The sequence below is a fragment of the Ursus arctos genome, unplaced genomic scaffold (genome assembly GCF_023065955.2).
Source record: "Ursus arctos isolate Adak ecotype North America unplaced genomic scaffold, UrsArc2.0 scaffold_21, whole genome shotgun sequence".
In the NCBI taxonomy this organism is placed as follows: domain Eukaryota; kingdom Metazoa; phylum Chordata; class Mammalia; order Carnivora; family Ursidae; genus Ursus; species Ursus arctos.
The window spans coordinates 47,939,070-47,962,348 of NW_026622886.1; the positions used below are offsets into that span (position 1 = coordinate 47,939,070).

Below are 23,279 nucleotides of genomic sequence, written 5' to 3' on the forward strand. Positions count from 1 at the left end.
GCCCCATCTATATGATTACAGTTTTTATTGTTTTCAACATATTTTAGGCTTAATAATTTTACATTATCATGTCTCAAATGGATGGAAATTATACTCAGCACATTAAAATATGAGCGAAAAATGACCATTCTGCCTATCACACAGTTGAGGTAATACGGACTCAAATCAGATTAGTGTATGTGAAAGCACATTGTAAATGAAAAAGAGCGCCAAAGATTTGGGGTATATTAATTTATCCCTAACTTTACAAATGAAAAAGATTTGTTGGTATAGTCTGGTATAATGCAGTACAGCCACCATTGCTTAAGTCTCTGTACAAGCCATGTTTCTTTAATTATAATAATGCCTTATGTGGTCTAATGCCTTTTCTTTTCCAAATAGTTTCACATTTACCATCCCTTTAATTACAACAAGAGCGTGGTTTGTTGCACATTTCTATAGTTAAAATGGCTATAATATAGGTGGATTTTCATCCACTGTTCCAGGTGATGATGGGATGTTGATGGAATTCTTGGATATTCTTACTGATTTCCTGCTGGATGAGCAGTTCTAATAGAAAAGGTACTTTTAAACTATTCTGCAATATTCTTTAAGAATTAAAATATGTTTCTAATTTGGTCATCCTGTTCTACGAGTTAAAAACTAAGCATCAAATCTGTTATTTAAAGTATTTGTTTTAGACAGTATTTAGATGAAAATGGCATTACTTGACTGGCAAATATACAGAAAATGAATTATAGTCATTTTTAAAATTAGGCGACATTGTTCCAAGTAATTGACATAAACTTAAGTTTAATAATTCAAATGATTTTTTTAAAGCAAATTCTTCTCAACATCTGTAGTTTAAAGAAATATCGTCTTGGCCAAGAGACATTAAACATGCGTGGGAAGAGTTAACACCACACATTAAGCTTTAAAATCTAACCTGATGAAGGTGTGTGAATATACGCCCTTGTCAGTTCTTTGAACTAAAGTGAAAGCAGATATTAGAAAAGCAGGTTCCTCTCAGAGGATATGCTGGGGGTGACGTTTTCCTGCTTTGTGAGTGTACAGCTTTGTTGTTTGTGGGCCAGAAACCTGGACCCCAGATTGCAATAAGACTTTCCTCTTTTCGTTTGGACACCAGAGTCCAGGGAGTTGATCTTCCCTGGACCACCGGGGACTAAGTGCAGAGAAGTGATTTTGTATGCTTTGGCTTTATCATCTTGCCAGATTTTCAAACTCTTACTGTTAATTTGTCTTCATTCTTGCCAGATGTGATGCAAGCATTGATAGGGTTCTAGCCAATGATTATGAACCTCTTTTAAAGGATTTAATTTTTCCAGACTTAGCCACAAAGGTTTAGATCACTAACACTTGAAATTCAAAAATTAGATTCACTCTACATTAATACAACTTTCCCCTTTCACTCTGTGTGCTGAAACCTATGGATTACATATAATTTTAGGTGTATGGAGAAACAGGAGGAGCTCAATTTTTCGTGGACATCTGCAGGAAAAGAATATATAGAGAGAGGGACTCCATATTAAAATGTATCTACTAGGTATTAAAATATCCTAAAATAATACAGACCTCAGAAAAAAGTAGTTACATATCAAATCATTTGGCTTATTTATGAGAAGAAATGCTTAAAATTTTCAGTTTAATCTTTCTTTGCTTTCCGACAAAGACCAATTCATGTACAATGTATCTTAATAGATATTCGCCCAACTTTGGCACTGTTTTTTCTTCATTACCAATGCTAATGAAAACATCGTTACTATGCATAATCTTGTCTGTTTTTCAAGATATTGGGAGATGAATATTCCTTAACTGTGGCAGGCAACATTTTACAAAATCTCTGGAACATTTACAAACTTATTTTCACAGTCTTACGGAAAGAAAACAGAAGTTATTTCTCAGAATAAACCCAATGGTACTATTTTTAAAAACTTGATTCAAAAAAGGAAAGTGATTTGATATTTGTACACACCTGAGGGGTTTTGATCCTTTTGATTGAATGTGATAGGAAGTAATTCATAACCAGTATTACAATAGGTGTGCTACAGTGGTATTTTTCAAAGAGAATGAGAACCAAATGTTACCGCAGAGCGGCCGTTCTGTGCCTCCCACTTTTGGAATCTGCAGTGGTTGGACTCGTGTAGTAGGATAATTTAGAACTCACTATTTTTTTAAGACAGCATTCTATTAACACATTGAATAACTCAGTGTCCTGCCAAAAAAACTATTAGAGTCTTCAAAGAGGGGTACAGTTTCTTCGTGAATTGAATAATTTCAATATTCTAGAAATATCCAGTTACCAGAACTTATCTTTTCCATGAGGCATTTCTTAAACTAATGTATTAAAGAAAGGCCTGAAGAATCTCAGATTTGTCCAAAAATGGCACAGAGGTACTTCACTTGGGATTTTCTTTTAAGAGAGAAGAGGGTTTACCAACACATATTTACTGAGTTATCCCAATATTTGGGACCATTTGTTTTTGGGTTTGTTTTTGGGTTTTTTTGAGAAATCTGATAGTGATAGGTGTCTTTTAATAAAGATGTTTGATTTTACTTGAGATGTTATCAAGATAAAAAAATATTAAGTCTACATTATAGATTGAAATGTGTACAATTTCTCAGATTCTCACTACCGTAAAAATTGCAAGTTAATTTCTTATTCCTACTGTATTTAGTGTCAAGGGTCTGAATTCTATATCCTCCCATATGATGATTGATATCCATGAACACAGAAATTATGACCAGTATTCACATGTAGCTTTTTATTAGAATTAGATTTTTTTAATTAAAGAATTTTTGAGAATGCCTTTAAAGGAATAAGGCAAAGCAATTCACAACTGTTACAATTTCACTCTTGGATTGCTATAATTTTCTCATATTATTGGGTTTCATGGTTGATTTTGGCTTTTAACAAGTTTAACTTTTTTTTTTTTAAGATTTTATTTATTTATGTGACAGAGAGCCAGCGAGAGAGGGAACACAGCAGGGAGTGGGAGAGGAAGAAGCAGGCTCCCAGCGGAGGAGCCCGATGTGGGACTCGATCCCGGAACGCCGGGATCACGCCCTGAGCCGAAGGCAGACGCTTAATGACCGCACTACCCAGGCGCCCCAACAAGTTTAACTTTTTTTAAGTCCTGTTTGAACATAACACCTAATGCTTTCATGAGATTGTTGCCGTTGTTTTGGTAGTTTGGTACTTTGATGCTTCTGCATATGGTTTTGTTTTGATCTATCTACAGCTCAGAGTTGAAATTTGATAGCACACTATCAGTTGTCAAACATTTCATACATACTTAGTTGTATGTTTTGAATAGGTGACGTAGAAACGAGTAAAATGATCCTTGTCCTAATTATCAGTGGGACAGGAAGCAGGTTCATAAATATTTATACTACACTGTGTTAAGTGCAACAGCTTAGTAGGGCCCCTGAAACGGACACTAATTTTGTCTCTAATTCTGATTGAACTACCTGAAAGTTTTACATGCATTTCACTCTGCATGTCCTAGAACACGTTGATTATCTGGGTTTTTCCATCTGTATCCTAGAACAATTGCAGTTCTGGTACTCCCTTCCATCTTTAATTATCAGTAATCACCACTCCTGTGGATTTGGCACCTGAATGTCCTCAAGATTGTTTATGCCCCCCTTCTTAGCTGATTGCCACTGCCAAGTTCAGACCCTTATCTGTCTCTTGCATCAGTGTCTTCTTGTCCTTTGCCTCTCTTACCCAGTTCATTGTTTCACAGAATTATTTTTCTAAAATAGATATGAATGTGTCACTTTCCTGTCTAAAAACTATTGATGGCTTAACTTTAAATCCCAGTTATGGTGTATAAGACCTTTCACTCATTGATCCAGCCCACCCTTCAAGCCATACCCCCCCAACTTTTCACAGTACAGTACAGTACAGTACTCCTGACCAACCCCTATGCACCTTTGTGGCTTTGTGTTGATCTTTGTGCAGCTCAAAGTTGAAATTTGGCAACAGCACACTTGTGCGTATTTTCTCATTTTTGTTTCAGCAAACATTTCTTTGAGTATGTACTGTAGTAGGTCCTATCTTAGATGTTTGGGCTATTAACAAATATTAAAATAAATATTCTTCCCCAAAGAAACTCCTAGATACATGATGAAATTATTGCCATGAACTGTTTTTCATTGTTAGAATCGAGAACCTCTTTCAAAAGCAAACCTTTCCTTTTTGCTCCACACATAGCAATGATTTCCCATAGAACTTTATATGAACTGTCATGAGAAAATCAGAGAGAAGCTGTTAGTTACAAAGCTAGCTGTGATGTCATTTATGAGAAATACTAAGAACAGTTAACCGGTATGTCAATAGGACATCTAGGAAGAACTAGAGGAAATCAAAAGATCTGTATTTTTTTTAAACAATCACCAGATGATGTGGTCTAACATTCAGTAGGATTATGAATTCCTGTTCAGTTTACTAAAAGTAAACAGATGGCCAGGTGCGTCAACAAATCTTTTTTTTTTTTTTTTTTTTTGGTTGAAACTGCATGTATGGCCGCCCAGCTACTACGTATTACTCAGTCACCTTGCATTTAGGTGTGTCTGTAGCCATGTGACTTCTTCCCTCAGTGGAATGTGAACAGAGGTGTAAAGTGCCACTTTCAAGCCGGGTCCACAAAACCTTTACACACACCCTTCCATGGCCTTTTCCTGCAGCCATGATTGGAAAGCCATAGCCCAGAACTATTCTTGCTTGACCTCACCTGTAGAAGAGACTGGGTCTCTGAATGGCTATATGGAATCTGGTCTCCCCACCAACCCAGAGTATTTGCTTTGAAGGCTAACTTAATGTAAGTGAGGAAAAAGTGTTTATTGCACTCGAACATTGTATTTTGAGTGTACTTACAACAGTTTGTCCTGCCCCATTTTGAAGTAGTAATTTGAATGTGAAGAACTTCCCAATGTTCTTATTGACTTTGTTCTTCATTAATTTATAAAGCTCCCTTTTAAAAATGAACAGCTTGGCTTCAATGAGCAGCCCTAACACAGTTGCCAGAACATTGGTTCCGCTGTTATGGCAGGTCACTAAGCCTTTGACCCCACCAGCGTTTACTGATACCTTCTTGCAGTTGTACATCCTGCAGCTGTTATAATGTCCTAGTTCCATCTCAACTGTGGATACAGTTTTAAAGGAGGCTTATTGGGTATACTTGGTCATCTGGATTTTTGCAACTGTGTTTCAAGTTCTCTTAGCTCCTAACAATACATGAGAACCAGCAATGTGATAGGCTCTTGGGATATCAAAAATGAATAAGACATGGCCTGGATCAGTGAAATATTCTTCTCTTGAGGAAGTCATACCCTGATAAAACGATGATTTTCTTAGGGTAAAATTCACAATGAAAGTAGATATTCACATAATCAATTAGTCGATGTGATTTGCCTTTCTCAGGACACAACTGGTTATAAGCTGATCACTACCAGAAAATAAAGGGCTATTGCCCACATAGCATAGTTCCTTTGAGTGGCCTGATAGTTTACATATCATATTACATGGATGCTAATATCCAAAAAGCTCTATGCTAATAATAACAACTGTATAGAAAAAAAGCCATTAAATCTACACAAAATCTCATTGACAGTTAGAATTTAATTGATAATGTTTAAATTTTAGAGCTATGCATTTATAACTTTAAAAACTTTACTATTGACATTTTTTTAATCTGAAAACTATACTCCTAGCTTTCCCATTTTTTTTCTGGCTGAAGCATACTGATTATTGAAACAATCATTTTCAGACATTAGACATTGGGAATCACAAAAGCAACAATCCCTAAGAAAATAAAAATTAATGAGGTGAACCCTATAATACCAGACTATGGCTCAGGAAGAGGGGGCCAAATGGTGCCCAGCCATCTATCTGAGTCAAGGAGACAGAGCTGGGAGGCAAGATACTACATAAGAGAGGACTACACAGAGAATTCCAGAGATCTGCGGAGGGTCCCCTTTGAGTCTTTAGTTGAATACCCATTAGCACATACATGTGAGGCAACTACCCAAGGCCAGGAAAAGAAGAACCATTCAAAAGGATTAGAAGGAACAGTTCCTGAAGTTCCTACAGGGCCAGTAGTTGGTCCTACTAACCAGAGTGGAAAACCTCATAATTTCGTGGGCATCAGGAAGAGTCCTCAGGACATTGCCTCAGTAATGGGGCAAAATTAGCCCTAAAGACTGCTCTGGTCCCACCTAAAAGGATCAAGGCTCAAAAGGATCAAGCTACTTCCAAAACAAAACTCAAGAATATTTACAGAAATACCAAAATACCCAGCACTCAATAATTTCAAATTCATAATATTTGATATAGAATTTTAAAATTACTGGGTGTGTAAAGAAGCAGAAAAAATATGGCTTGTAACAAGGGAGGGGGGACTCCATGGTTAAAATCATACCTAGAAATGACATAGATAATAGAACTAGTGGACAAGATGCTTAAAAACTTATAACTATATTCCATATATAAAGAACATTTTATCTTATTATATTATCAATGAATACAATGGAATGAGTGTTTGGTTCTCGTAGGAGAGTCAGAGAAGATTTAACAAAGGAGGGAATATTTGAGCTAAGTCTAAAGAGATAAGAAGGGGCAAAAGAGGGAAAGGAAATTTTAGGCCCTGGAAATAGTAACCGTTATCCAAGAATGGTGAAGGCATGGGGTTGTTCAGGGACCAGTGAGTGGCCGCCGGTGAAAGAAAATGTAATTTTTGTGGGGACTAATGAGATGTAGCTGGAGAGACAAGTTGCCACCCCTCCATCTTAATCTCTTTGCCCTCAGTCTATCAATATGGTTATATGAGTCCTATAAATCAATATTTATCTTCCCTCAGCATTACCTCTAGATTATCATTCTCTCCTATTTTTCTTAAACTTCTCAAAAGCATAATTCCACTTCAATCTAAGAGAGAGGAATTTGCTCAAATTCAATTGAAATTGCTTTTGCCAAGATCACCGTCAGAGATCACCAGTACTCCAAACTTCCAAATTTCCTCATGTGTTTAGGTCCTCACTTGATGGACCTAATACACTGTTGCATAATCCCTACTTTCTGAATCTCTACATTCTCTTATTCTACTCTAGTCCTGCCAATCATTTTTTCTTGGTCTCCTCCATGGATGCTTCTTCCACGCCCCACTCCTTAAAAAGCAGTGCTGCTCAGGGATTAAGCTGATTGGAGTGTCCAATGTTTATCTATTCTACACCGATTAATTTTCTATTTGTTCTGTGTATCTTTTCCAGCCCTGTCATTTTCCAATTTTCTGTGTGATTTTAAAAGTACAATTTCACTTATCTGAGGTATCCAAAGTAATCAAATTCATAGAAACAGAAAGTCGAATGATCATTACCAGGGCTAGGGGGAAGGGGAGCTCTGCTCTAGTAAGTAGCGTTGCAGATTGACAAGATGAAAAAGTTCTGGAGATCTGTTCCTTAACAATGTGAGTACACTTAGCACTATTGAACTGTGCACTTAAAAATGGTTGAGGCTAAATTTTGTTGTCTTTTTTGCCACAATAAAAAAAATGTCTTTTATAATCAGAACATACTTGAAATTTTTCCCCAACATGATCTTCAGTTTCCAATAAAGGAGTTCAACTGTTACTATGTGAGGTTGCTAATATATTCGGAATTTTTTTCCCATTATCTTTTGTTCTGTTTCCTATGCTTTCTTCATTTTCCCCCTTTCCTGACTTCTGTTAGATTGCTGAAATTTTTCTTGTTCACTTTTCTTTTCCCTTGCTAATTTCAACCTATCGTTTGTACTTTCATTCTTTGGGAATTTACTATTAAAATTTTAACATGCATTTCTGTCTCTCTCTTTTTTTTTTCTAACAAGAGGTAAAGCTTCTCTGTCCTTCTCTTAATGACTTTAACACATTTTTTCTACACACTGAGTTCCTACCACTTCCTACCACCTCCACTATCGTCAATGATGTTTCTAGAATTTTCTTTCACCTGGCTTATAGATTGCCCAACATAATTTTACCATTCCTTCAATCATTTTTGTTTTAATACTTGATTTCATTAATTTTGGTGCATTTTTCTTATCAATGAACTCTATCCCTTAAGAGTTCTTTTAACTTGTTGAAAGGTACATTTTCATGGCCTTTATGAGTCTAGAAATATCTTCATCTCATCCTCACTCTTGAATGGTGGTTTAGCTTGGTATAAAGTGTTAAATTGATGGAAGTTCTCTCTTGGCATTTCAGAGATAGTACTCCATTGCCTTCCAGTATCACTTGTTGAAATTAGCTCTCAGTATAATTGTCATTCTTTTGCTGTTAATCCATCTTTTCTCTCATAACTTTCTAGACTTTTTACTTTATCTTTCATGCTTTTCAGTTTCACTGTGATGGGTGTAGATGTGGGTTTGTTTTTATTTACCCTACCTGAAACTAAGGATGCACTTTTATTATGAAAACTCATATCCAAAAGTCTGGAAAATTATTTTCTAGAAAACTGCTTATCTGCCTTTCTGTTTGTTTTTGAATTCTCAAATTCTTTAAGAGGTAATTCGGAACCTCAAATTATCTTCTACATTTTTCATTTACTCTCCTGTGTTCATTCTAGGCAGACGGTCAGTAGTGTCTGAATTCTCTAATTCTTTGACTACATTCTAGAAGGTCCTCTTTTTTTAAAGTCAAGGACTCTATATATACATGATTCCTGGTTGCATCTGTTTTTAACCACTTCTTGAGTTATATCCGCTAGTTGGCATTTTTACAATTTTTCTTCCCTGGGTCTTACTTTTTTGTGTCTCTGAGAATCTTAAAAGTATTTTAAAATCCCATATAGATTGGTCCATTATTTTTATTTTTTGGAAGACTGACACAGTCTCCCACTTGTCAATATTATTGACTGTCTCTTTTAGTGTTAGTTTTAGCTGTGTGCTTTAGAATTTTCGTTTACAGGTTTATAATTTTCCTTTGCTCCCTTTAGGACCACTTTTTTCTCTATAGTGTTTTTTATGATTGCCTTGGGGGCACTGATAGACCCCTAGTCTGGAAGCAGTTCTTACAGTAGAAGCTATGGGTGATACGCGGCACTTAGCAAATTCAGGCATGGGAGCTGGCAGTCAGCTTGATTCAAGCCCAGTCTATCTCCTTCAAGCGCTGCAAGTATATAGATTGAAAAACACCTTTGCCCTGGTCAGTAGTCCCTACTTTTTCCATTGTACTTACAGGTAGAGAGCCCTGCCCCAGTGTCCAATTTCATGCAGTGAGCCTGGCTTCATTCCCTTTCATACCTGAGGAACTTTTGGCTCTTAGTCAAATTTCTGGTTCAATCTGCCAGTTTTCTGACTTAGAGCTTAATAGAACAAAAACTAATGATGTACTATATATTGGCTAATCGAATTTAAATTAAAAAAAAAACTGTGACTTTAGCCTCTGTTATTGTTGTGGGCTGTGTGTGTGTATCTTATAAACATACACCCATAGATTCATACATAGATGTTTATATTTGCTAGGTGAAGATTGAAACAAGAAATCAAAATGCCATCCTAACCAAAAAGAGGTCTCCTAATTGAAGTTAGAGGTATCATGGAGAAACTGTGGAAGACACCAAAGTTCTAACTTTTGTGAATAGATAGATTGTAGCACTATTAACTGAGCTATGGAACATGGCAATTTTGGTAGAATGCAATGAATTTTATTTTATACAATTTGAGGACCTTATTAGAAAACTACATGGAAATCACAACAGGCTGTTAGAAAGAGAGTAGAAAGGTCAGGAGAGTGAAAAGTGCTCCTGATGAAGAGATGGGAATGCTTAGCATGGACATTAGTCTAAGTCCTCAGGGTAATGAGATGAAGAGTTTGTAGCAGGAGTAAATAAAAGAGCCAAAAGTATAGGGGACAAATAGGGAACGTGGGATTAGCGCTGAAGCCTCAAAAGAGTTTTCAGAAGGGCAAAAGAAAAACAAAGAACAGAAATGAAATTTAAACTGTAGTAATTGCCTAATATTCATTCATTCGGCAAACATGCATTGAGCACTCTTTTATATGTCGAGCATTGTTCCACTAGCAGGGAATACAAGGACACAGTAAATAAAAGTGGCTGCCCTCCCTGAATGTACTGTGGAGGACACCAGTAAGCAAAATAAATGAGTACAATACATGGTAGGGTACACAGTGGCAAATGCTAAAAAGAAAAATAAAGCAAGGAAATGTGCTTAGCAGTAAGACAAAATTCAGGATCATTTGAGCTAAGTGTTTGAAAATAAGTGAGGGATTCAGCACTGCTGATATCTGGGGGCAGAGCACTCTGCATGGGGTGGAAAAAGTGCAAAAGCAAAGGCGTCCAAGCAGGAGCACACAACCGGAAGGGGGTGGCCAAGGGCGAAAAGAGTAGGAGAGAACGCCAGAGAGGTCCCACATGTCAGATGTGGGGCCTTAAAAGTCATTGCAAAGACTTTGGCCTTTTCCCAGTGCAGCAGGCATAGACTTTGAAGGGTTTTCACCAGAGGAAAGACTTCTATGTTAACAGGTTCACCCAGTGTCTGTGGTGATAATAGATAAAGAGGGCAAGAGATTAATTATGTGACTGTTTTAATAATCCAAGCAAGGTGTCCTTTGGACTAGAGTTCCAGCTATGAAGGTAGGGAGGATTATATCGTGGACGTATTTTGAATTTAGAGTCAACAGGATTTGCTGATGTGATCGATGTGGGATACGAGAAAAAGTAAAGTCAAGAATGACCATAAGTTTGGTCTGAGCACCCAAGGAATGGAGTTGTCCGATCTCAGGTGGGGAAGACTGCAGGAAGGTCAGGTTAGGAGAGCATGTCAGCTCGGTTTCGGAGCTGCATCAATTCTGAATGACATTAAAGCAGTAATGTCAAGCTGGCAGATAGATATACGAGTCTGGGAAGAATTTATAAATTCAGGAGTCATTAGCATAGAGAGAGTTTTTAAAGTGCCCACTTCAGCATTCTGGGACACAGATTCTGTTACTATGTATATCAACCTGATTTTGAGTACCTATCTTACTGGTTCCATGATGTCTCTCGTACTTGGCTTCTGGAATCCCACCCGTCTCTCCTTCTCCCATGAGAACACTACGTGCTAAGACATGATTTCTAATGACCATTACTCTGTAAACAGAAGTCACATTATAACCACAATAATGCTGTGACCCAGATGAGGCATGATTCAAGCACCCAGTTACCCAGCTGTGAGTGACCATCATTAGGCCGTGACTAAGGCATGCTAGGCACTCTGTGACCCAAAACCTTAGAGGCAGAGGCCCACAATGACCAGGGCTGCTGTGAGCCATCCGCATAGACACAGGGACTAGAAAACGAGCATACCGTGCCCAAGATATACTATGACCAAAGAATATGGTACCTCAACAAAGAGGTACCATGTCAAGAGGGGTTCAGTGACTAATATGCTGGGACCAAGACATGGGGATCAAGGAGCACTGTGGCACAAGCATGGTGTGACCAAGGTGCATTCTGACTGAGGTATGTTAAGTCTAAGGAGTGTAACTGAAGCAGGTTGTGACCAAGGCACATGGTACCTTATGACTTAGGCATGCTATGATCAAAGTATACCATAACCCGGACACATGGAGATCAAGGAACACTGGGAGCTCTGGGAGCTCTGCAAGCCAAGCATGCTGAGCCCAGCCCTGTCACCAGGACCTCTGCTGACCAGCCAGTAGTTCTCTGAGGGCAGTAGAAAGAGGCAGGCCTTTCCTAAAGTTACTCTCTGCCATAGCTGCCCCATAACCAAAAGCCTAGATGAACCTAAGAACTCCTTCCTTTCATGACATAGCTTAGTGGTCTCCACACTCACATCATGCCCGTTTCCTAACATCCTCGATCCCTGCCCTATACCTCTTGCAAAAGCTTCACGATGGCAGTGTGTGAATCATTGCAAACTCATCTACCAACGGGGGCCAAGCACATAATCTAAATGTGGGATATGATACATTAAGAAGTGGCAGGGAGCGTGGTGCCCATCAAGGATGCTAACATCTAAAATCATATTGTCCAAGACACTCTGGGAGCACCACTGTTTGGGAGCCCTTGTACAAACCATTTGTACCCAAGAATAGTGTTGTAGCGAATGAGTGTCTTGGGCATTCTCTCTATGATCCCTTTTGCTGATTTCTCCAGGTTCCCTCAATTTGGACCTAACCTCAGTCCAGGTGTTTCTAAATGAGTAATATAGATTTATGTTTCTAATCCAGGAGGAGGGGAATCTAAGTGTAAAAAAGAGCCATTAGAGCTAACTACTTTATTTGTAAATGAAGGCTGACAGCTGAAAACATTTTGAAGGTGTTTCTAGGTTTCTTCATCCTCTCCTCTCCCACCCCATTCCTTGAGGGGGCCAGGTGTTCTTTACAGTTAAGTGATAGGCCTGGGAGGGAGAGACTAAGCTCCCTGAACTTTTCACAAAGTAGTAAAAGTTTATACTGGCCTTGTTAACATCTGCAATTTTAAACATGTTGCCTAAAAATAAAACAAAAGGAAAACACTGTATCTACGTTCAATTCTGTCTGCAAATCTCCCATGCCCATAGGAAACTCAGCAGTTGGGTAGTTTGAAGTGGGCCAAGGCTCACCCCCCCCCCTCGTTCCTACAGATGCTAATATAAATCAATTAGGGGCTGACACAGCAATTGGCTGCCTGACAAATGTTCCATAATAATGCAGCTCAGGAGAATGTGGAATTTCTGAGGTGCTGGTTATAACGCTTTCAATATAGCTGTAAATTCCATGCCATGTCAGCACAGGTGGAAAGCTGAGTCGTAAATAAAATGTTTCCCCAATTCCTAAAGAGCTCCCTAGATGATTGACCAAGGCGAGTTGTGATTTAATTTAACCACTTAAACTTTCAGGGAGTAAAAACCAGACTTTCATCAAATTCAGACCAAAAAGAGGGGAGGGAGGGGAGACTGTGTGTGTAGAGAATAGAGGGAAGAAAGAAAAAGAACACGGGCAGGCAACCATTAAAACGAGCAAGGGCCGCTCCAGCTGAAACAATTAGAGTACTCATTATTTGGAAAATAGTAAAAGAAAAGACCATGGCTAGACATGTGCTCAGTTCCGTGGGAGTAATTAAAGGAGGCACACCACTTCTCCCCCTCTGTGGACCACAGCATGTCATGCATGCGGTGACTTAAATTTTCCACTGTATTTCAATGGCTAATGATGGAAGCACTCATGATTCATGTGGTTCTACCAGACCGTTCTTTCACTTTGAGAAGCCTCATGGACTTAAGCCAATTACCTTATTTGAGTGGGGGATGAAAGGAGAACTGTAGTTCTCATGAGTTTTCTCTGGGAATCTTCCCAAGGGTACGTACTTCTTTTAGTATTCTCTGTCGCTTTTAACATAACTCTGAGAACACTGTAGACACGTCAACGTGACAGTGAGGAATGAATAAAATCAAAGGGGTGTCCTCGATGTTGCACGATTTCAGGACACACAAGAGAAGTAGGACACTATTAGCAAGTTCAGTTGAAGACTTAAAATCTGAATATACCCCAAGTGCGACTTTTTAAAAAATGGAGTCTCATTACTTTGTCATATTCGCTCTTAATTCTCTACAGTTTAAGATGTCATTATGTCCAAGTATCTTTCCATTATTTGTGGGAAGGATAAAAGCCTCCCAGAGATATAAGTATCGGAACATATTACTATCTGAATTGATGCTAATGCGCTCTTATTTTCAGAGAGATGCTAAGCAGAGTGAAAGAACCCTTATTGCCAAGATAGGAATTGGTTTTATTTTTATGTTCTTCCATTTCACATTTTATCTAGCTTCCCTGCCAAAGTTATGAATAGCTACGTATGTGCATAGATGTGTGTTTGTGTAATTCTGAGTGTGCTCTTAGGGTACTTCTATTAGAGATATTAAGTATCATAAGTATATTATCAAATTCCTCTCTGATGTAATAGCCATAGAGATATTACAGAGGAGCTGAAAATAATGTAGTCTATTATTTGCAAAATGATTAACACTTTTCATATTTCTGAATTGCAGTTATGCTTACTTTCCTGTTCATGAGACTAGTTGTGACTTTCACTGGGGACATCAGGAATTCCCAGTGTATCTGATTTCACAAGTATGTATAAATTTCCTAACCTTTGACTTGCACTTCAATCATCCTAATTCACCAAGTATTTTTATTATCGATGTGGACGAGACCAAACCCCTATGAACCATAAGCCCTGAAAAGTGAATCTGCTACCCACCTACCTGTACAGACTCAATCCCCCTGCTTCGCTCATCGTGCACCATGATCAGCAATATGTATATGTGTTATGCTTTTTCTACTTCCTAGGTCTTATCACATACTGTATTTCCTTTTCCAGAAGATCGGTCCCCGCCCATTTGACTAACTCCAGCTCATTCTTCACATCTCAATTTCCAGATTCCTTTCTCCAGGTAGACTTTGCAGACACCCTAGACAAGAGGGGCACTCCCAGGCTCCCTGGTCTTTTTATGCCTCCCACTCTCCTACCTAGATGATCATTTTAACCCCCTCTCACCATGAACCTCCCCAAATTCATCAATCCCCTGTTCTCACCCAGCTGGTTTTGTCGAGAAAAGAGAAGGAAACAGAAGAGAATTTTCACGAACTCCACCATGACCCACCTATAAGCATTTATGCCCAAACAATTTCCTGTCTTTCTTGTTATTTTGGAGGACCTGCCAGTTCTCCTGTCAAAAGCCGGAAACTTCTGTCCTATTTTCAGTTTATGCATCACCTCAGATCAATACACTGACCAGTGCTCTTCTGCCAGGAGCAACGTAACCACAGTTTACACAACCAAAGAACTAGATTCCTGCAGCCACCACCACCGCTGCTCCAGACAAGAGGCGCACTCGGAGCATTGCTCCCAGCTTCCAGAGTCATTGCGGGCACAACCCACTGGCAACTTCCTTACTCCTTTGCTATGCAAGCACATCTCTTGCTTCCTAGCCTGAGTTTTCAGAGGGGAGCTGTGAACCATTGAACAAATTCCGCACCATGTGGGGACTTCCTAACTTCTCTGATATGGCATCTCTGAAGCTGTCCTGCAAGACGGAGCAGTTTGTCACACGGCTGTGGTCAGATTGGTAATATTCCCTCATATTTGTTTTCTTTCCTTCCCCACCACATGCCCTTTATCCTCATTTCTGCCTCCTTGTGATTTGACCCTCCCAATCAGATGTGAACATATGAAGCTTTGTTTTTCTAGAGAACAACAGTAAGACTCACGATCTTCCCTTGCCTTCTCAATGCCCCGTGATCCAGTAATTTCTTCTCTCCTGCATCATCAATTCTTCTCTCTATTCTGCATTTTTAAAATGAGGATACAGACCGGTGTTATCTCTCTCATATTAAAAATAAAAATCTGGTTGCCATCTGGACACCATTTCCTTCTCCATATGCTTCAGTTTTCCTCCTCCCCCACCCTTTTTCTATTTTTTTAAATCACAGAATTCTTGGAACAGTTGTACCTAACTCCTCACCTCCTGCAAATTCATGGACCCACCCCCTCCATGTTTCTCTACCCACCTCTTCTCTAAAATTGCCTTCTTATGGTTTATGGTCACCTGTGACTTCCATGTTTCCAAATCCAGGGCCACTTCTCAGTCCTACCAATACCTTACCTACCAACAGCATTTGATAGTGGGTCAATCCCCCTTCCTTAAAGCATTTTCTTCTCTTGGCTTCCAGATTGTTTTCCTTCTACCCCAAGGACTGCCCCTCCTCCCTCTCCTTTGGTGGCTCCACTTCATACTCCTGGTCTCTTAACATTGGAGTCTACACCCAGTCTCTCTGCATATTGTTTCTGCATTTCTATCTCATCTCTTTACATACCATTTAAACGCTGATGATGCTCATGTCTTACCCTAGCCCTAACCTCTGCCCTGAACTAGTCCTCTGCCTCTTTGACATCTCCTTTTAGATGGCTTTCAGGCATCTCAGCCTTTACATGTCAAGCACTGAACTCCTATCTTTCACTCTCAAAAGTTGCTCCTCCTATTTGTCTTCCCCATTTTATTTGATGGCAACTCCATTCTTTCCTTGCCCATGTTAAAAAAAAAAAAATAGTCACTTTTAACTTGTTTCTTTCTGTGATACCCTATTTCCAATCCATCAGCCAATTCTGTTGACTCGGCTTTCAAAATATATCCAGAATCCAGCAACTTCTCACTTTATCCCTTGCCTCCAACCTATTCCAAGCTACCTCCATCCTCACTAAATCATTGCAATATACTCATAATTGGTATCCTTGCTTTTGTAGTTGCAAGAAAATAACAGAGTAATCCTACTATAATATACAGTCATGCCCTTCCTACGCTCAAAACACTGCAGCGACTTCACAGTAAAAGGCAAAGACTTTTGCATTTGTCTACAAGGCCATATAGGATCTGGATTATTACCTCTACCTCTTTAACACCATCACCTGCTATATTCTCTCCTCCCTCACTACCTCCAACCACATGGACCATTTACAGCCTTTGGAAAGTACCACCATGCTGTCATTTCAGAGTCTTCGCCCTTGCTGGGCCCTCTGCTTCTACTTGACTCCCCCCTCCTCTTCCTATCCCTCTTCCAAAATGATCCTACCCTAAATATTCACACGGCTCACTCCTGTCACCCCATCGGGTCTTCAGTCAAATATTATTTTCTCTGGCAGGCTCCCTTTATCCCTTATCTAATTACAATTGCTCCCCCACCCTTTTTCTCGCTTTAGGTTTTCTTTACAACTTCCCACCATCTTACCTACATTGTAGTTTCTTTCTTTCTTTTATTTTTCTCTCTTCCTTCACTAGAGTGTAAGCCCCACAAAGGCAGGGATCAGTAGGTTCATGGCTATATCCTCAGCGTGGGTGGCAGCACCTTGCACATAGTAGACACTTTGTAAATATCTAGTGAGTAGCAGCTTCTGCCCTTCCCTCGTTATAACATCTGCCTTACTCTACAGCCAGTACTTGTTACATGTCTCTCTGCCTCACCTGGGGGAGCAATTTGCTAGAGCAGGTCAGAGACTATTCTTTTCTGTAGCATCCCCAGGCCTAGCAAAGCACTGGCATGGAACTAGATGTTCAATACATGTTTGTCAGAAAACCAAACGCAACTTTTCTATTATCCACGCTACTAATTTATATGCACTTAGGCGGGTGGTTTGCTAAAGTTTAAATGATGTCAATGGGAAAGTCAAGAGGTTGCCTTTTGTCTTAGCTGAGGACATTCACAGCCTCTGCCTTGGTTTTAAGAAACATTCAATCTTGTTAGTTACGAATCCATGAACAAGAGTGGGGTTGGCTCTCACCACTTGGGTGAGGTGCAGCCCTAGAGATAATGCTCCCACTTACCATGTTAGACTTTGAACCACAGAGATATCTAAAACCAACTTCCCCTACATGCCTAGTGCATTCCCCAGGTCTCCTTTGTCTTTTTAAGGGAAACAACAGCAATGCACTTATTGTTGTTCTTATTATAAAAGTAATCATTGTAAAGCTTTAGAAACAATAGTTAAGAAAGAAAATTCAAATTGTTTGTCCTTCCCTTGTTCAGTGATAAGCCTGTGTGTACCACATATTGATGTATTATTTACATATAATCCGATCATATTTTTGTGCCGTGCTTTCCACATAGAACATCATATATACAAATTATATATATATATAGCATTAAATATGATATACCTGTATATATACATATATATATATTACATGTATATACTTAATACATGTATACTTTTAAAGAATATAGTTAGATTTACTGTGGTGAGCATTTCACAATATATACAAAAAACAAGTCATTATATTGAATACCTGAAACTGGTATATTTCAATTATACCTCAATAAAAAGAATATATGTATCATCATTTATTTTTCTAAATTTTTTTATTAAGTTATGTTAGTCACCATACAGTACATCATTGTTTTTGATGTAATGTTCCATGATTCATTGTTTGCCTATAACACCCAGTGCTCCATGCAATACGTGCCCTCCTTACTACCCATCACCGGTCTATCCCAATCCCCCACCCCCCTCCCCTCTGAAGCCCTCAGTTTGTTTTCCAGAGTCCACAGTCTCTCATGGTTCATTCCCCCTTCTGTTTACCTCCCCTTCATTCTTCCCTTCCTTCTCCTACTGATCTCCCTGCTATTCCTTATGGTCCATAATTTATTTAACTATTTTCATATTGTTGGACATTTAAGTTACTTAATTTTTCCTAATGAAAATAACATGTTAACAAATATTACTCATTTGCTCAGAACAAATGTCTAGAAGAGGAAATATTAGATCAGAGGATTTATACATTTTAAAACTTGACATATTCTTCTGAAAGAGTTCATCAACTTATACTCAATTGGTGGTGTATATGAAGGACTAATTTTCCAGTCCTTACCAGAAGTATTATGTCTATAAATTTTTGACAATCTGAAAAGTAAAAAATGGATTCCCATTGCTATTTTAATTTACATAAAAATTCTCCAGTGTTTGCCAAAAAAAAAAAAAAATTCTTTTAGAGCACTAAAAATGAATTACAGTATTTGATCCTCACATTAATCCTATGAAGTAGAGACTAGGAAGTATGCCCTATTAATACTATCATAATCCAGGCAAGGAAAACGAGGCACAGAAAAGTTAAGTCCATTTCATAGATTAAAATGTCAAACTAAATAATTTATCCTTGGTCAAAAAAATGTTTAGCTTTGTAGCAATGCCTGAATTTGAACATACACAATCCAGCTTTGAGCTTAGTTAATCTCTATGACAGTGAAATTGAATTTTGTGTATGTTTATTGGTTCTTTCTTTTACTTTTATGGATTTACTATTGAAGACATTTTCCCATTGTTCTTTTAAGGTGTTCATCTTTTATTGATATGTAAGAACTATTTGTATATCAACCATAAACATGTTTTGTGATACAGTTTGCAAATGTTTCTCTGGTGAGTCAGTTGTCTTAATTCTGTGTATGGTAATTCAGCTTAAAGAAGTCTTATATTTTATATACTCGAATACATCATTTGCTTTTTTTTTTTTTTTTTTTAGTTTATCTCTTTACTGTTATCAGTTGCTTCTTTCATGGCTTTTGCTCTGCTCTAATATTTAGCAAGTGCTCTTTAGGTACAGAAATAGCCACCTATTTTCTTCTAGTTCTTTCAGGGGTTCACCTTTTGCATTGAAATTGTTAGTCCATCTAGAATTTATGTTGATGTGAGGAAGGGACCTACTTTTTTTTTTTTTTCAGATGATTTAACAGTGTTCCAAGACCATTCATACACTATCCATTCCTTTTCTATTGATATAAAATGCTTCCTTTATCATATACTAAATTCTTATGTCTGCTCAGATCAGTTTCTGGATTTTTAACCCCCCCTTCATTTTGGAAAGGCATATTTCAAAGTGTCATTTTATGAGTTCCTTAGTGCTGTGATTTGGAAAGAACATGGGTTTTGGACTGTCTAGATATATAATTCTAACCAAGCAACTTCTTGGTTTTCTTTCTTCTGTTTCAGTTATTATTATTATTATTATTATTATTATTATTATACAACATTATTATAAGATTGTTGACTATATTCCCTACATTGTACTTTTCATGCTTTTTCTTTTGTAAAACAAGAAGGAAGCATAATATTTGCCTAACCTATAGCTAAGATCATTTGTGCAACGGAAACAAACTTTTAATGAAAAACTGTTTAATTAACCAAAAACCACTATGCAGATTTTTTTCGGTTGTCATAGTATATGACAGGCATTGAATCATCATTTTAAAACACTAATGGTGGGAAAATTTTCTTTACTTAAACTAACTGAATCAAAGAGAAATTATTTTGTCAATTCACATCTAATTTGTAGTGCTACTTCTAAAACAGATCAATATTTTCATTCTTTGAAGGAATGAAGACTTTTTTGACACAACGGGGGAAATTCTTCCCTGTGTCTATTCAGTTGCCAGTTCTCCTATTCCCTCGCTTTAATAATAAATGTATTTTTGGAAAAGTCAGTGGAGTACTTTTCTTCTGAATATGAAAGCTGATGTAAACATTTTTCCTGACAGAAAGACATTATGCCAGAAGATCACTAGCAGCCCTGAGAGGGAACTATGCAGACTCTGCTTCCTCGTGAACTGAAGACCCCATGGTCTTCTCCACGTGCATGACTCAGAGGCAGACAGATTTGCTCAAATGTGCACTCCACTATTGACAGAGAGCAGAGGTAAGGATTCCTCGTGCTCCAATGAGTCTAGTCAGCTTGGCAGTCACCCAATGAGAAAGATGTCCGATATCTGAGACAGTCCTCACTTTCAATATCTCCTCAATTTTTGGTCATAGAGCCTGAAATTGCAGCACTTCTTGAGTTTTGACAGTCTTTATTGTTATGCAGAGAACCTTTGGAAGAGTTCTCAAACTCAAGTGGTGGTGCCGTCTCAGGCACTAAGATAAAACACATGTAGGATATATGTATGTTGGTGTCTTCAGCAAGATACAGATTCTTCCTCAAGTGAATCGCAGCTCACCTGAAACCTCTCTTACACAGATAAGGGTACACTGGCCTAGATTAGAGTGATTTGTGTTCCAGGTATCTATTTTCCCAGAGTAAGCTCTTGAGCATAGTTTTGTTACCTGGTCCCGTGCCTTTCAGAGTAGTTACCCAAGATATGTGAGTTAGTTGAAATACAAGTCAGTGTTTGGGGAAGTTAGTAAAGACAATAGGAAAGCCAACTACCAAGCACAAAAAGGAAAGTAAAAAATATTTTGTCATCCTCTTGTTTTTGTCTTGCAGAATCCATTAAAGCAAAATGTGTTTATTATTACTCAGAGTACCATCATGCCACAAACCATCTTCTGGTGGTTGTCTCCTATTATTCCAGAACGATTTCTACATCCTCCCCAGCACAGCAGAGGTAGGAACCTATCACTGACTCTCAATCCACCCTCCCTCTCTCTCCTCTGTGCATCGAATGTCGCCCTTTTTTAGAGATCCACCTCAAAATTGATTCCTCCTAAGTCCGTGTATTCTTCCTTATACAGCTGTCCACATCTGTAGCCTTTATGCTCTTCATTACTCTTAACCTAATTTACTGAATGGTATCGTCAGTTACTTTTTACATGCTTGTGTTCTGTCTGTATAGGTGGACACTCATTCTTGGAAGGAGCATACCATGTCTGGGCCTTTTAAAATCATCTTTTAAAACTATCCCAGTGCTTCAGTTAATAGTAAATAAATATTTGCTAAATTAAATTGCCTTTCTAGCACACACAGTATGTCTAAGAGTCTTGATAGGCAGCTTAAACACTCTCTCTGGAACCTGCCCTTGACTTTCTCATTCATTTCTCCTTTCTCTTCTTCCTGTTATAGCCCATTGTACCCAGGGGCTGCTCAACAAATGTTAATGACCATGATCTTTTCAATCAGCAATTTGTAAAGTGGGTGATTATTGTCTATAAGTGACAAGGGAAACACTATTTTCTATTCATGCTAATGAAAGACTTGACTTCTGAAGACAATATCTACAAACAGCGAATGACAAAACTAAACTCCTGAGCTCTTCCAAAGCAAATAGGGGCCAGATTCAGGAGGAAGAGTGACACCTATTGTTCAAGAGATGCTCATGGGTGTTTTCTGTTGTTACCACCTTCATTGACTTGTGCCTGTGTCAACAATACGAGCTATAAATAACAGCACATCTAAGGCAAAGTGTACTTGCTAGCTCTTTGTAGCAAGGGACATCTGAACCAGGAACATTTGGTTTGTCGAGTTTATTGGCAGTTCACACATCCAGCAGCAGTGGTATTTTAATCCATGCCCATTTAAATAGCAAGTCATTAAGGATTGGAAAAGGCCTACATGAAAACACAACTAAGGCATGTTTTTAAAATACTAAAGAAAACTGTGAATTATGATGACATAGTTCCATGAAGGACTGCCTGATGAAATATGACAGCTTTGGATTAAATTATAGCTAATTCTGAAGAAAAAAATGAAAGCTTTAAGTTTTATGTTACAGATGACCTATATAAAAAATAACTTCTCCTAAAAGGTAATTGTCAACAGCCAAGAGGACACTGACTTTTATGTGGTGAATCTGTATCTTTTTGAAGATGGAGAAAGGCCCAGTGGGGATGGTCTGTCATCAGCTTTAACTTCAACACCTCCAGTGGTAGGAATTTTACTATACCTTGAGGTAGATACAATATAACATGGCAATACGTGCCTTAGCCCTGCTGTCGTGCAGCTGAACATATTTAATGGTATAGTATATATGAAGGCATTTTGAAATGTGTGTAGTTCTCCTACAAGGCGTAACGAAGATGACAAAGGCCATGTCTATCCAGAATTCTAGAGGAATTGGTTAATCTGTATGACGTAACTTCAGAATCTGACAATTGCTTTAAATATTACACAATGCATCTCGCAAACTCTGCTGGAGATCGGTATTTCTAAAGTATGTAAACCATCTTTGGAGTTATTTTTAAAAATTTTCCCCAAAGGTAATTTAATTTAATTTCTATAAATGGCTCACCATCCGCATTTTATTTTTTCCCACCAGCACTTTAAATGAAGACTCTCATTTCTATATGTTTTATACATTACAAAACTATATTATTCATATTTAACACAAAACAGGTACTACGTTCTAGATGTAGTGACACAAATTCCATACCCTTAAAACAGCCCCAAAACGAGTTGATTTTAAAGCAATATGGAATAAGCAAATCAGAGAACAGAAAATGCAACATTTAGGCCCAAAGGTGAAGAAAATATAAGGGAAAGATTCCAGAGGAACTGATAACATTGACTGTTTCGGTGGTGTTGATCAGATAAAAAATGGAGGGTGTAGGATGAAGGGACAAAGAAAGGAATTCCAGGCAAGGAAATAGTATGAGCCAAGACACAGAGAATAACCTGTTTTACAAGGATTGGCTGAAGAGGGAAGGAGAGAAACACAGCTGAAACTATGGCCAATGTATGTTTCTGTTTTGCTTTATTGTGTTTAAAGGCTAAGAGGGAGGAGCCAGGGAAGATCCAAGGGTGTAGAAAATGAAGAGAGACAGTATACTAAAGGAGATGGAGAGAATCAGTGCAGTAGAAGGAATGAAATCAAGTCAAGATAGAGAGTTTGGTCTTAAATATGAGAAGGGACATATTATGGTCTGAGGAAAGGAGGGAAGAAGGAGAACAGATGAAGGTATGTTTGTGAGGAAAACAAAATTCACGGAAGTTCATATCTGACCAACTCTTAGAATATTTGTTATTTCTTTCTTCATTTGGTCAGCTT

General features: G+C 38.2%; 1 long non-coding RNA gene across 1 annotated transcript; it reads left to right on the plus strand.

Moving 5' to 3' along the window:
- The first annotated feature begins 14,807 nt into the window (after positions 1-14,807).
- LOC123001151 (uncharacterized) lies at positions 14,808-22,732 on the plus strand. The gene is made up of 3 exons (XR_006409769.3): positions 14,808-15,103; positions 20,058-20,215; positions 20,783-22,732. It is a non-coding gene; the product is annotated as an uncharacterized LOC123001151 (long non-coding RNA).
- Positions 22,733-23,279: the final 547 nt, after the last annotated feature.